The sequence below is a fragment of the Aotus nancymaae genome, unplaced genomic scaffold, assembly GCF_030222135.1.
Source record: "Aotus nancymaae isolate 86718 unplaced genomic scaffold, 86718_ANA_hifiasm-v0.15.2.pri h1tg000002l, whole genome shotgun sequence".
Classification (NCBI taxonomy): Eukaryota; Metazoa; Chordata; class Mammalia; order Primates; family Aotidae; genus Aotus; species Aotus nancymaae.
The window spans coordinates 63,216,230-63,228,356 of NW_026988413.1; the positions used below are offsets into that span (position 1 = coordinate 63,216,230).

Here is a 12,127-nt window from a genome sequence, read left to right on the forward strand (position 1 = left end):
ACTCCTGGGCTCAAGTAATCCTCCCATATTAGTCTCCTGAGTAGCTGATACTACAGGTGTGTACCACTGCACCCAGCTGAAATACGGTTAGTTTGATGATTAAATGGGGAAAGAAGTCTATAAAATATTTAGCATAGTCCCAGGAAACTTGAGTTTAACGAATGATAGTACTGACTTGTATATTATTTATAAGATTAAAGACAATATTTGCATCCTTTAGCAATATGTCACTTTATAGGCTTAAAAGTGTTTTTCAGATTTAATGTCTTACTAATTAAATGTCTTACTAATAGTTTATGTCAAGGCAACATAAACATATGCATAACACATATATAAAAAACATCCTTTTGCCTATAATCTCAGCACTTTGGGAGGCCAAGACAGGAGGATCACTCGAACCCAGTAGTTTGAGACCAGTATGGTCAGCATAATGAGGTCTCATCTCTACAGAAATTTTTTAAATTAGCCATGTGTGGTGGTATGTACCTGCAGTTCCCGCTATTCGGGAGGCTAAAGAGGGAAGATTGCTTAAGCCCAGGAGGTCGAGGCTGCAGTGAGCCATGTTTGTGCCATTGATTCCAACCTGGATGACAGAGCAGGACCCTGTCTCAAAAGCAAACAAAACCAAAACCAAAACAATTCTTTTAAAGAATATTTATCTATATTTTCCATACTTTATTTTTACTCTGAAATGGTTCATTAAAAATGTTCTTTAAGCATTTAGCTAAAGATAAACACTTAAAATTACAGAATAAACAGGATTATACTATTCAATAACAACATAAAAATCTATGTTCCCATTTTTAAATTAATATCTACACGTTGATACGGTTTGGCTCTGTGTCCCCACCCAAATCTCATTTTGTAGCTCCCATAATTCCCACGTGTTGTGGGAGGGACTCTGTGGGAGATGACTGAATTACGGAGGTGGATCTTTCCCATGCCATTCTTGTGATAATGAATGGGTCTCATGAGAGCTTATGGTTTTAAAAATGGCAGTTGCCTTGCATAAGCTCTCTTTGCCTGCTGCCATCCAGGTAAGATGTGACTTGCTCCTCCTTGCCTTCCACCATGATTGTGAGGCCTCCCCAGGCATGTGAAACTGAGTCCAATAAAACCTCTTTATTTTGTAAACTGCCCAATCTCCAGTATGTCTTTATCAGCAGTGTGAAAACAGACTAATACACCTGTGAACACTGAATAAGTATGATTTTTTTATTCATTTGACTCAACTAGCTCCACTGTGCTTATAATAAAATGAGACTAATATATTTAAATTACTCTTGGAGCCATCTTTTCCAATAATTTATTTATATTTAAGTATAAATTATGTAAAGTCATTTATCCTTCAATCAATCTATGTTCTGTAAAGTTAATGAGAAGTTAACTATTAAGTTTCAAGTCTGAATATCTAGAAACTTTCTCCTTTTATCTCTGAAATTAAACTAAATTAGAGAAAAGCATCTAAATGACTATAACCAACAAGAGGATTTGAAATCATCTAAATACTATGTTTGAAGAAAGGGGGAGGGGAAGAGGGAAAGGAAACCAGAGACCAGAGGTATCTTGATAGCCTTAGCACCTAACACCAAGGGCACCTATGGTATGTAATACCCAGAGTGAATCATTTTTTACATTCCCTTCCCACTAAAGATATATTTTCCATAATATTTATGTAAAAATCAGAAATAATAATTATTTTCTTTATTTTATCTTTAGGTTTATAACACACAATTTTAAAATAATAGCTTTGAAATATAAAAGCAACAACATTCAATAAAATAGTTCATGTATCAACTAAAAATTGGCACTTAAGGAAAAAACTATCACATCTCACAGTTTGCACTATGTCTCACTGTTTTAAATTTTAAATGATTCCAAATCATTATGTACTTACTCTTGGAACATGTGTGTAGCTGATTCATGTGTGCTGGAGGTTGACTATCCACACAAATATCCATATATACATATAGACGTATATATAATAGATATGCAGTAGTAAACAGCAATTTAAAATCTAGACCAACAAGACTCTTCTATGATTAGTATATTGTCACTGATACTGTTTACAATTACTGGTAGGTGGTGATAATAAAAAACACAATAATTTTTAGTTGGTTATTGAATAATTTTTAATTCCCGCTAGAAAAATGCACTCCCTAAAATTCCCCCCACTTAGCTCCCGATATGTCACTAAATCTCTCTCACTGTTGAATAAAGACACAATTAATTAGTTAATAAATAACTAAGAATAAAACATAAAAAAAATCAGAATGGTATAGACTAAGGGCCAAGGAGTTTGAGTCTCCTCTAAAATTTCTTTATAGTGGGAAAATGGCAAAAGCTTCACTGAAGAGTGGATTTAAAGCTAACTTTTTCATTCATAGATGGGACCAAACTACAGATGAAGAGATTGGTTCAGGAAATGTGTTCATCGCTGGAAACTAGGGAAAAGGACAAAGGGTGGAACAATCCAGAACATGTAGGGAGAACCAGTATAAATTGTGGTTAGATGAAGACTGAGATCAATTAAAATAGTGAAGGAAAAAGTTATAAAAGTAAATTGGGGTAAGATCAAGGAAAGCTTTAATGCCAGGCCAAAGTGTCTGTATGTTATTAAGTGCACATGAAGAACTACTTAAAAATTTAGTAATTGGCAAAGAAGTTAAATAATCAGTTTCCTTTTAAGAAAATGCATAATATATTCTATATAGTGACTCTCTTATAAAAAGCATGTCTGTAATTGGTCTTATATTTACATTTTACATACAATACCTTTATTATGAGTATTATTGTTAAAAAATAAAGTATGTTTCAGCAATCTATTGGATGATTTCAGATGTCTGCAGATGCAGACAGATTTGTCTAGATAGGACTTGTTTATAATGCCAATATCCTCAGATCATTTACGAATAGATATCTATACATTAATAGATATACATCAAAAATATTGATGCTTTCTCCTAATGTAACAAGTTCTGTGTCCACATATAGTAGGATTCCAGTGAGAAGAGGTGTATCTGGAATTATCAGAATCTAAGATAATTTTAAATGAATTTAAATATATAAGATATTTTCTAATCTTCTCATGACTCTTGACTTAGATCTTTTTAAGGTAACATATCTAATCTTTACATTTTTAGCATCTTTCTAGTTGTGCTAAGCAGAGGTCTAGTAAAAACACTTTTATTTCAATGTATTATTATATATTCATGGTCTTTATTAAATTGTCTTTGCCTAAATTTGTATATTTTGAGAGGGTCAGCAGCAAATACAAAAATAATGTTGATTCAATAAATATAAACAAATATATCAATGATCATGAATAAAATGCCAGAGACTAAAATTTAGTTTACCCATCACAGAATATGTGACGAAATTATTTTGCTAAATGAATATACATATAATCAGAATATCTGCTTAATGACATTCCTTTAACAGGTATACACAGTATTACTTCATAAAAATGAGCAATCATATTTTCTTTTAACTATTTTACTATGTAAACATGACAATAAATGTTCGTTTTCAAACATTTCCTACTTTTCTATTTATAATTATCATTGATATTTAAGGTAACCGTGAGAAAATTCTAACTAGCAGAATAATCCTGTCTAGATTTGTTGGACAGGAAAGGGATTTAAACTGTACCTGCATTTCTTTTAACCTGAAAATAAAAGTAGAAATTTTTTGAACAAAATAATCTTACCTACCCAGCCCCTCAGGAATAAAAAGATTAAAAAAAAAAAACAACAAGACAAAACAAAACAAAAAAATCCAAGCCAAAGATGAAAGCTACCTGCTGTCAACAGAATAGCAAATATAGTTCCTGGGATAATAGCACTCAGGAACGGATTATAAGCATTTAATGACTGAATAGTAACTCTTGCAGACATCCAGAAGCATGACCTGAGATGGAAAAGTTCAATTCACAAGGAGTTGTATTTCTCCTGTAGGGAAATGTCAGTTGGGCTGACTTTGTTGACCAGTTCTCAGTCCCTGGATTTGTTTGCATATCCACACAATCCCCTCTAAGAACTTTAAGCCTAGAAGAAGGCTGAAAGGGAGGTAATCACTTTTGTACTAAATTGTCACCTCCTTGCTTATTTTTGTGAAGTTCTAAAGAATACAACCATCTCACTAACACAATAGATTTATTATTAAGATGTCAAAATCAGCAGTTCTTAGTCACCAGTCACTTCTGTGGGTCTCTACACTATTTATCATTCACTTTTTGTAGTTAGGTTTCCAAAAGCCTTGACACCCTCTAAACAAAGATGCAGATGAAAGTAACAAAGAAATTAAATGTAAACAAGCCTGATCACATGTGTTCAATTTGGGTGGTAAGCACAGAGGGTGCCTGTTTTCTTTTTCCTGTAACTTTTATATGTTTGCAATATTTCTTAATTTTAAAATGGCTAATTAAAAAAAGAAAAAAATCAAAGACAAAACAAATCACAATTTGCAATGCTTCATCAACTTTAAAATATAGTACTTCTGAGTCATTTGATTGGCTGATGCCTGCATTTATGAATTACTAGGATCTTCCAATCATAGCATCTACATAGGTAGATCAGACCTAAAGCAGGGTAATGTGCTATTACATTTTCCTTCTGCTGTCCCAGCAAAACTCAAACCCTTACAAATCTTACATAGACATGTAAAGTAGCTAGCAGCTGTCACACATGAACTTTCATTGAGTGTGTCTTTTGACCTTTGGGTCATTAAACTGGGTGCCATTAAACATGATTTTATCTGTACATACCATCCTCTTCAAGGATACCTCAGTCTTTTATAAACATTGTCATTTTGACCTATATATTAGATAACAGTGGCTTTTGGAAAATGTAATAATTGACTTTCAGCTCCTATGCTCTTAAATCCTGAAGATTTCATAAAATCAGTTTAATCTCCAAGACATTTGAAAACAAGTATTTTGTTAAGCTACTAATTTGTATTCAGAGATTTGTAACCCTATTAATGAGTTTAAGTTGAAGGACACTAGGCTTTTCAAATAAATAGAAACTGCAGAATGACAAAGCCTAAGAACTTTAAAAAAATAGTTGATGCTGGAATTAGAGGTTATAAATTGTTCTTTGCTTAAAATTTAGTTGTTTTTTTTTTTTTTTTTTTTTTACCTAATGCTGCTCTTCTATATATTTTTGCAAGCAAGAAAGTGAATTTTTCAGACATTTTGAAAAGCATAATCTATGCATCTTTTGTGTGCGCCACTCTCTGTTCTACCCATTAATACACTTGGGCTTATAGATTTTGGCTTGAATTAACACTACTAACCTTCTTTTGAAGTGTTATATAAATACTACAGTATTATAAATTAATAAAACTAATTCCATTACTCAAAGTAACACTGAGGCAAACACACAGGATTTCTATTGGCCATTTTTACAAATTCAACAAATAAGATTAGGGAAACTTAATACTTTTGTGTTTTTGATTTAAAGTCTGTTATATTTCAATCCATCATTCATATTCTTTGCTTGATTTGTCATTTACAATAGATCCCACAGCAACTGTCCAATCTACATCTATCTGTGTTGTCTCAATCTTCACGAGGTTTTTTCTAGGGACAGATTTTAGAATCTTTCTTTGAAAACTTAGTACAAATGATCTGCATGGGGCTGTATAAATAAATAATAATGATAAGGATAAGCCAAACTCAGCATGGCCTATTCAGAAGCTTGAAACTATGACCATGACATGGTAGAAACAAAAAGTGAAACCTGGCAAGTGTATGCCATATATTGAAATGTATTAGTATATTGTGAAGAAGATCTTAAATGAGGATATTTCAATACATTAAGTGAAATAATGGAATATAGTAGTTATGCTCATTAAATCAAATGAAAGAACTATGCTGAACTTCCCATTTTAGCCTCTCGGTCTTCTCTTGCAATAGTTGCAATGCTATAACTATGTTTCATGTACCTGGTTCATTGGGATTTTTAAACAGAGGTCTGATCACTAAAAAATAAAGTAGCTTATGCCAGTTCTCTTTTTTGTTTTGTAGTATTATTTTAAAAATATTAATATGAAATTTTAAAATACGGTTGTGAGTTTTCACATAACCATATTTGGCAGTCAATTCAGGTAAGTTAAGCTGTAGAAGCAAATGTAGAAACAACTGTGTAACACAGAAACATATAACATGTAGAAACAAGTATCTCTTCATAGCTCTGAAATTACAAGCATTTTTTTAAACATAAAGAGAAATTTGTAGATACTGTTTCTCTTTACCAGAGGAAGATCTATTGGCATTTGCTTTTTACTGTTTTCAAAGGCTTTTGTGCCATTTCTGAGACTTAGGAATCAAAAAAATATTATTGACATCCAAAGCATAGAGAGTTTTACCTCACCTACTAATAATCTTGAAATACTTTAGAGGAAAAAAAAAAAAAAATATATATATATATATATATATATATATATATATATACACACACACACACACACACACATACACACACACACTCACACAGAAACTCAAACTTCTAAGGCAAAGGATAGGGGGCAAAAACAAAATGAAGACAAAACCCTTTGCTGCAGGTGTTAAACACAGCAGCTTTTAAGGGATACATTTTATAGAGGCTTTCAAGGCTTTTTTTTTTTTTTTTTTTTTTTTTTTTTCTGAAAAGAACACCTAGTATTTAGAGACAACTATTTGTGATTTGCCGTTAATGACTAAGCAAATAGAAATGGAGAACATGTTTTTCTAACTGCTTCAGAAACTCATAAAAATTATTGGAAATATAGGACTAGTGTAATACATTATCCTAAACAACTTAGTTTCTAAGATTTTGCACGTTCAATTAGGTAAATCTAGGCATGTTAAGCAGTCTTTTTCAGGTAGAATCAGAGCTAATTCAATTAAAAAAATCTGTAGCAAACAGTATAAACCTTTTCCTAGGAATTTCTCAGACAGGAAAACAGATGGAAGTGAAGCAAAAGCACATCTGTAACTTGTGGGCACTAAATCTCTCATTTAGGTTGTAAGTGACATGCTGAAAGTAAGCACAAAAACCACAGCTCAACAGAGATCAATAAATACGGAAAGTGTCATCGGCCTAAAAACACAAATCTTCAAAGGCAGTAATTGTCCAAATAGGACCATGTATCAAAATAGACAATGCAAGTGGAACTGAAGCAAAGGGCGATTAATGAGACCCCCAGGCAAGTTATGTGAAAGGCCCATCCAAACTGAATTCTTGGCATGGAGAAAAGGAAATACTGCAAAACAAAAAAAGAGAACTGGCATAAGCTACAGCTGGAATCTGGAGTAGGCTCGCATAAGTATAATGGACAGCTCTTCCAAAAATGAAGAGAATTCAAAAGTAATGCAAAACAGCCTTGAGGTGAAAACTTTGAAGCAAGTCTTACTGAAAGAACTAGTATTTCCACCCATTAACTTAAAAGGTGGGTTTTGAAGGGAAACGCACACACATACACACACACAGAGTAATAAACATCACACAGACATAAATAACAGTATCTTGAAAGTACTGACTTGTAAAGTAAATAGACACAAATCTTTTCAGCGGGTTTATTTCATGCTATTTTGCCTGTTCATTCAATGAGCATTTAATACCTCATCACGAAGATCTGTGTTATTTACCATCTACGAGAGCAGTTCTTTGGGGTGTAAGTCACACCATTTTGTGCTTCAAAATATTGACTGTTTCACAGTAGAAAGAATTGTAGAGTTTGACAAGGACTTTAGAAATTCCTCAAGGTGAAGCAATTTATTGGAAAAATTTAGTGAGTAGTTTGACTGGCAAGTAGGAATACTATTAAAAATAATTCAAGAAATGTGCTCTACCATGTACAATTATAAACATGGTAAAAGTTTAAAAGATATTCTGTGGATGAAGGTACTTATTCTCCTCAGGCTGTCATTGATTGATATTGCCAAGTAAAATTATCTTTTAAGTCAGTTTATTTATTTTGTCTCTCTTCATTGATATCTCTTGACCAAAATTTGCATTGTTCAAATAATTTGTGCAATTTTCTCCAAATACTACTCCAAATTACTTTGACCATGTTCAGAAATAAGATCGATCCTCAAAGCACAAATACTCCTAAAGATAAAGAAAAATCATAATGATAACTTTGGCCTTTAAAAATAATAAAATGACATCTCTTTTTGATCACCTTTGGTAACTAACCTGCCCCTAATGCCACAAAATACATACACCACTACCATCGACACCAACTTCTTTTACTCCTAAGCACAGTTAAGTTGATCTGGCTCCAAATATATGTATGGGGTGTGTGTGTGTGTGTGTGTGTGTGTGTGTCTGTCTGTCTGTGCATGTTTGTGTACATGTGCATGCGTGCATATGTGTGATTGTTGGGATTAAATTCACGTAGTGTGACCAGATATTTACATTATTTATATGTCAATCTCTTATAGTAGATTGTTACTTGCTTGAAAACTTAGATATCTAAGTCACCCTTATTTTCGGTAACTTCCTCAGTTATCTGTCACATCCAAATTCATATTATCTCATTTAAGCCTTACATTTGCTTGGTAAAATAGTCATGGAAGCAATAGGAGCCCGGTGTCATCATTTTTTAGGTTAAGAAACTGAGAGAATGAAAAGTAGAACAAGACGTAAGCCTAGATCTGATGTTAAGTTGACATTCGTATCATCCAGGCAAAGGTCCTTGATGATATCCTTACTGCCAAATCTTATGCCTAGTCTTTTCTGACCTCTTTTCAATAAGCAACATTTTTGACAACTGCTTTCTTCTTGAAGCAGTCCTTTTCCCTGACTTGTGACAACACTCTTGTCCAGTTTTTCCACCCAGCAATGACACCATTTCCTGTCAATTGCCTTTGCAGACACTTTTCTCTGCTATTTCCTAAATGTCATTGTCCCTTCGGATTCCATCCTTGCCCTTTGATCTTGCATTACAAATCTTCCTGAGCAATGTCAGGCACTTCCATAACTTCGAGATTCACCAATATACTGGTGATTTTCAAATTTATGAGTCCAGACGCTACCGAGCCTCAGGTTATATTTTCAACTGGGCTATTGTGCCCCCATATCTCAGAACCACATCAAGTTCTTCATGTCCAAATATAAAAATCTATGCTCATAAATTTTTTTATTTCCTGTCTCATATCAAAATATATCTCTTTGCACATATTCCTTGTCCATGCTGTATCGTCTCTGAATTATAATTGCCAATAATAAAAGGGTACTGGTCTACAGGGTGGGTATCAAAATCTGTATGATAGGACCAAATAATTAAAATGCATTAAAAATTCAGTTCGTGAGTCATGCTAGTCATATTTGAACACTAACATCTATATGGCTATTGTACTGGATAGTGAAAATGTAGAACATTACCATCACTACAGAAAAGCTCTGTTGGTCAGCCCTGTGTATACTAGGAAAATACTAAAAGAGCAGTAATAAAGTGAGGACCTTGTAAATGTCTGCACATAGATTCTCTCTGAACTATCGCTTGAACTTACTCTGAGTGCTTGTCCCTTTGTTCCTGTTGTGTTTAGGGAACAACCCAACAGGTCTCTCAGTCACAAAAATTTCTGGATCCAGATACATTCTTCAAATTGCTGCTAACTATATTTACCTATCTTGTCACTTCTCTGCTTAAAACATTTTATAATCCCTCATTGCCTACAGGATAGAGTTCACTCACTAACATGGAAACAAGATTTCTTATCAACTAATTTACCACTCTAATCTCAAAAGACATTGCTCCCCAGACACATCCCTTGAATTCCAGTTACAACAAGACTTCACTGTTTTATAAACAAAACAAAACAAAAAGCCTGTCACAACACTGCCTGAAATGCCTGCCCTCCATCCTTATTGTAGTCCCACTTCCCCATAGAACTCAATTAAAGCACCACTTCCTCTGTACAATGTTTTTGAGCTTCATTGAATCCTTAGAGTTCTCAGCTCATATCTTTATTACATCACATTATGATTATTTGTTTATATGTCTATTACTCTCACTATACTATAAGCTTTTAAAGAAAAGGGTCAGTAGTCGATTATTTACACTAATTGTCTAGTATAGTGCATTTTGCACAGAAATTATTTTACATTTTGTTGCTGTTGTTGAAATAATAGATGATAAAATAATAAATAAAAGAGTTATAAAACTGAGAAGATTCACCTTTGTTCTGCAAATAATCCTTTAGCTATTTTTATTTTTTTTATTATTTTTATTTTTTTTAAAGAAAGAAAGAAAGAAAAGGAATAAACAAGAGGAGGAAAAAGGAAGAGAAAGAGAGAGAGAGTAGGAGTATTGCTTTCTTGCCCAGGCTAGAATGCAGTTTAGTAATGGGTATTGAAAACCTCTTTTATACCAATAATTATACTTGATGTAAACAGGAAGGAATAAGGGAAGAAAATAACAAACTAGCAGCCAACCAATATTTCATTTAAACCTATGAAATGCTATGCGATTACTGAGGAGTGATTTACTTCCAATTATGTAGTCTCTTATGGAATAGGTGTGAGGTGGTAATGTATGTTTTATGTATTTGAAGTGGAGAGTTCTATAAATGTTTATTAAGTTTACTTGTTCCAGGTCTCAGTTCAAGTCCTGGATGTCCTTGTTAATTTTCTGTCTCGTTGATCTATAAAATCGTTAGCTCTTCTTGTTACATTGATCCTTTTGCCATTATGTAATGTCCTTCTTTGCCTCTTTTGCTCTTTGTTGCTTTAAAGTCTACTTTATCAGAGGCGAGAATTGCATCTGCTGCTTTTTATTTATTTGTTTATTTTTACTCTCTGATTGGTTGATAAATCTTCCTCCTTCTCTGTTTTGAGTCTTTGTGTATTGTTGCATGTGAGATGGGTCTGGATGCAGCATACCAATGGGTTTTGGCTTTTTATCCGATTAGAATATATATAACTTTAATACTGGCATTTGATGCTAGCTGGCTGTTTTGCCCATTAGTTAGTGTAAATTTTTCATTGTGTTAATGTTCTTTTCTTTTTGATATATTTTTGGAAAGGCTGATATTGGTTGTTCCTTTATATGTATAGTGCTTCTTTCAGAGGCTCTTGTAAAGCAGGCCTGGTGGTGGTGAACTCTCTAAGTACTTGTTTGTTCGCAAAGGATTTAATTTTTCCTTCGATTATAAAGCTTAGTTTGGCTGGATAGGAAATTCTGGGTTGAAAGTTCTTTTCTTTAAGGATGTTAAATATTGGTCCCCACTCTTTTCTGGCTTGTAGGGTTTCTGCTGAGAGATCTGCTGTAAGTCTGATAGGTTTCCCTTTATGGGTAACCTGACCTTTCTCTCTGGCTGCCCTTAGTATTTTCTCCTTCATTTCAACCCTAATAAATCTGGCAATTATGTGCCTTGGGGTTGGTCTTCCAGAAGAATATCTTTGTGGTGTTCTGTGTATTACCTGGAGTTGAATATTACCCTGCCTTGCCAGATTGGGAAAGTTTTCCTGAATGATATTCTGAGGAGTATTTTCCAACTTGGATTCATTCTCTTCATCACATTCAGGTACACCTATCAAACGTAAATTAGGTCTTTTCACATAGTCCCATATTTCCTGGAGACTTTGCTCATTCCTTTTCATCCTTTTTTCTCCAATCTTGTCTTCTCGTTTCATTTCACTGAGCTGGTTCTCGACTTCTGATATCCTTTCTTCTACTTGATCAATTCGACTGTTTAAACTTGTGCATGCTTTGCGAAGTTCTCGTGTTGTGTTTTTCAGCTCCATCAATTCACTTATATTCCTCTCTAAATTGTCCATTCTCGTTAACATTTCGTCAAACCTTTTTTCAAGGTTCTTAGTTTCTTTGCATTGGGTTAGAACAAGTTCTTTTAATTCACAGAAGTTTCTTATCACCCACGTTTTGAAACCTGCTTCTGTTATTGGAACATACTCGTAATCTATTAAGCCTTGTTCCATTACTGATGAGGAATTGCGATCCCCTGTAGAGGGAGAGGCATTCTGATTTTGAGTATTCTCTGCCTTTTAATGCTGATTTCTTCCCTTCATTATATATTTATCTGTCTGTTGTCTTTGTAATTACCGACTTTCTAACTAGGTCTCTGAGCAGACGTCCAACTTGTTGATTCCCAGTGCCGAAACCTGAGCAATCCACTGAG

At 33.7% G+C, this 12,127-nt stretch overlaps 1 protein-coding gene across 3 annotated transcripts in view; it reads right to left on the reverse strand.

Moving 5' to 3' along the window:
* Positions 1-12,127, reverse strand: part of SEMA3D (semaphorin 3D) — a 202,114-nt gene that overhangs the window by 47,909 nt on the left and 142,078 nt on the right. The window lies entirely within an intron of this gene.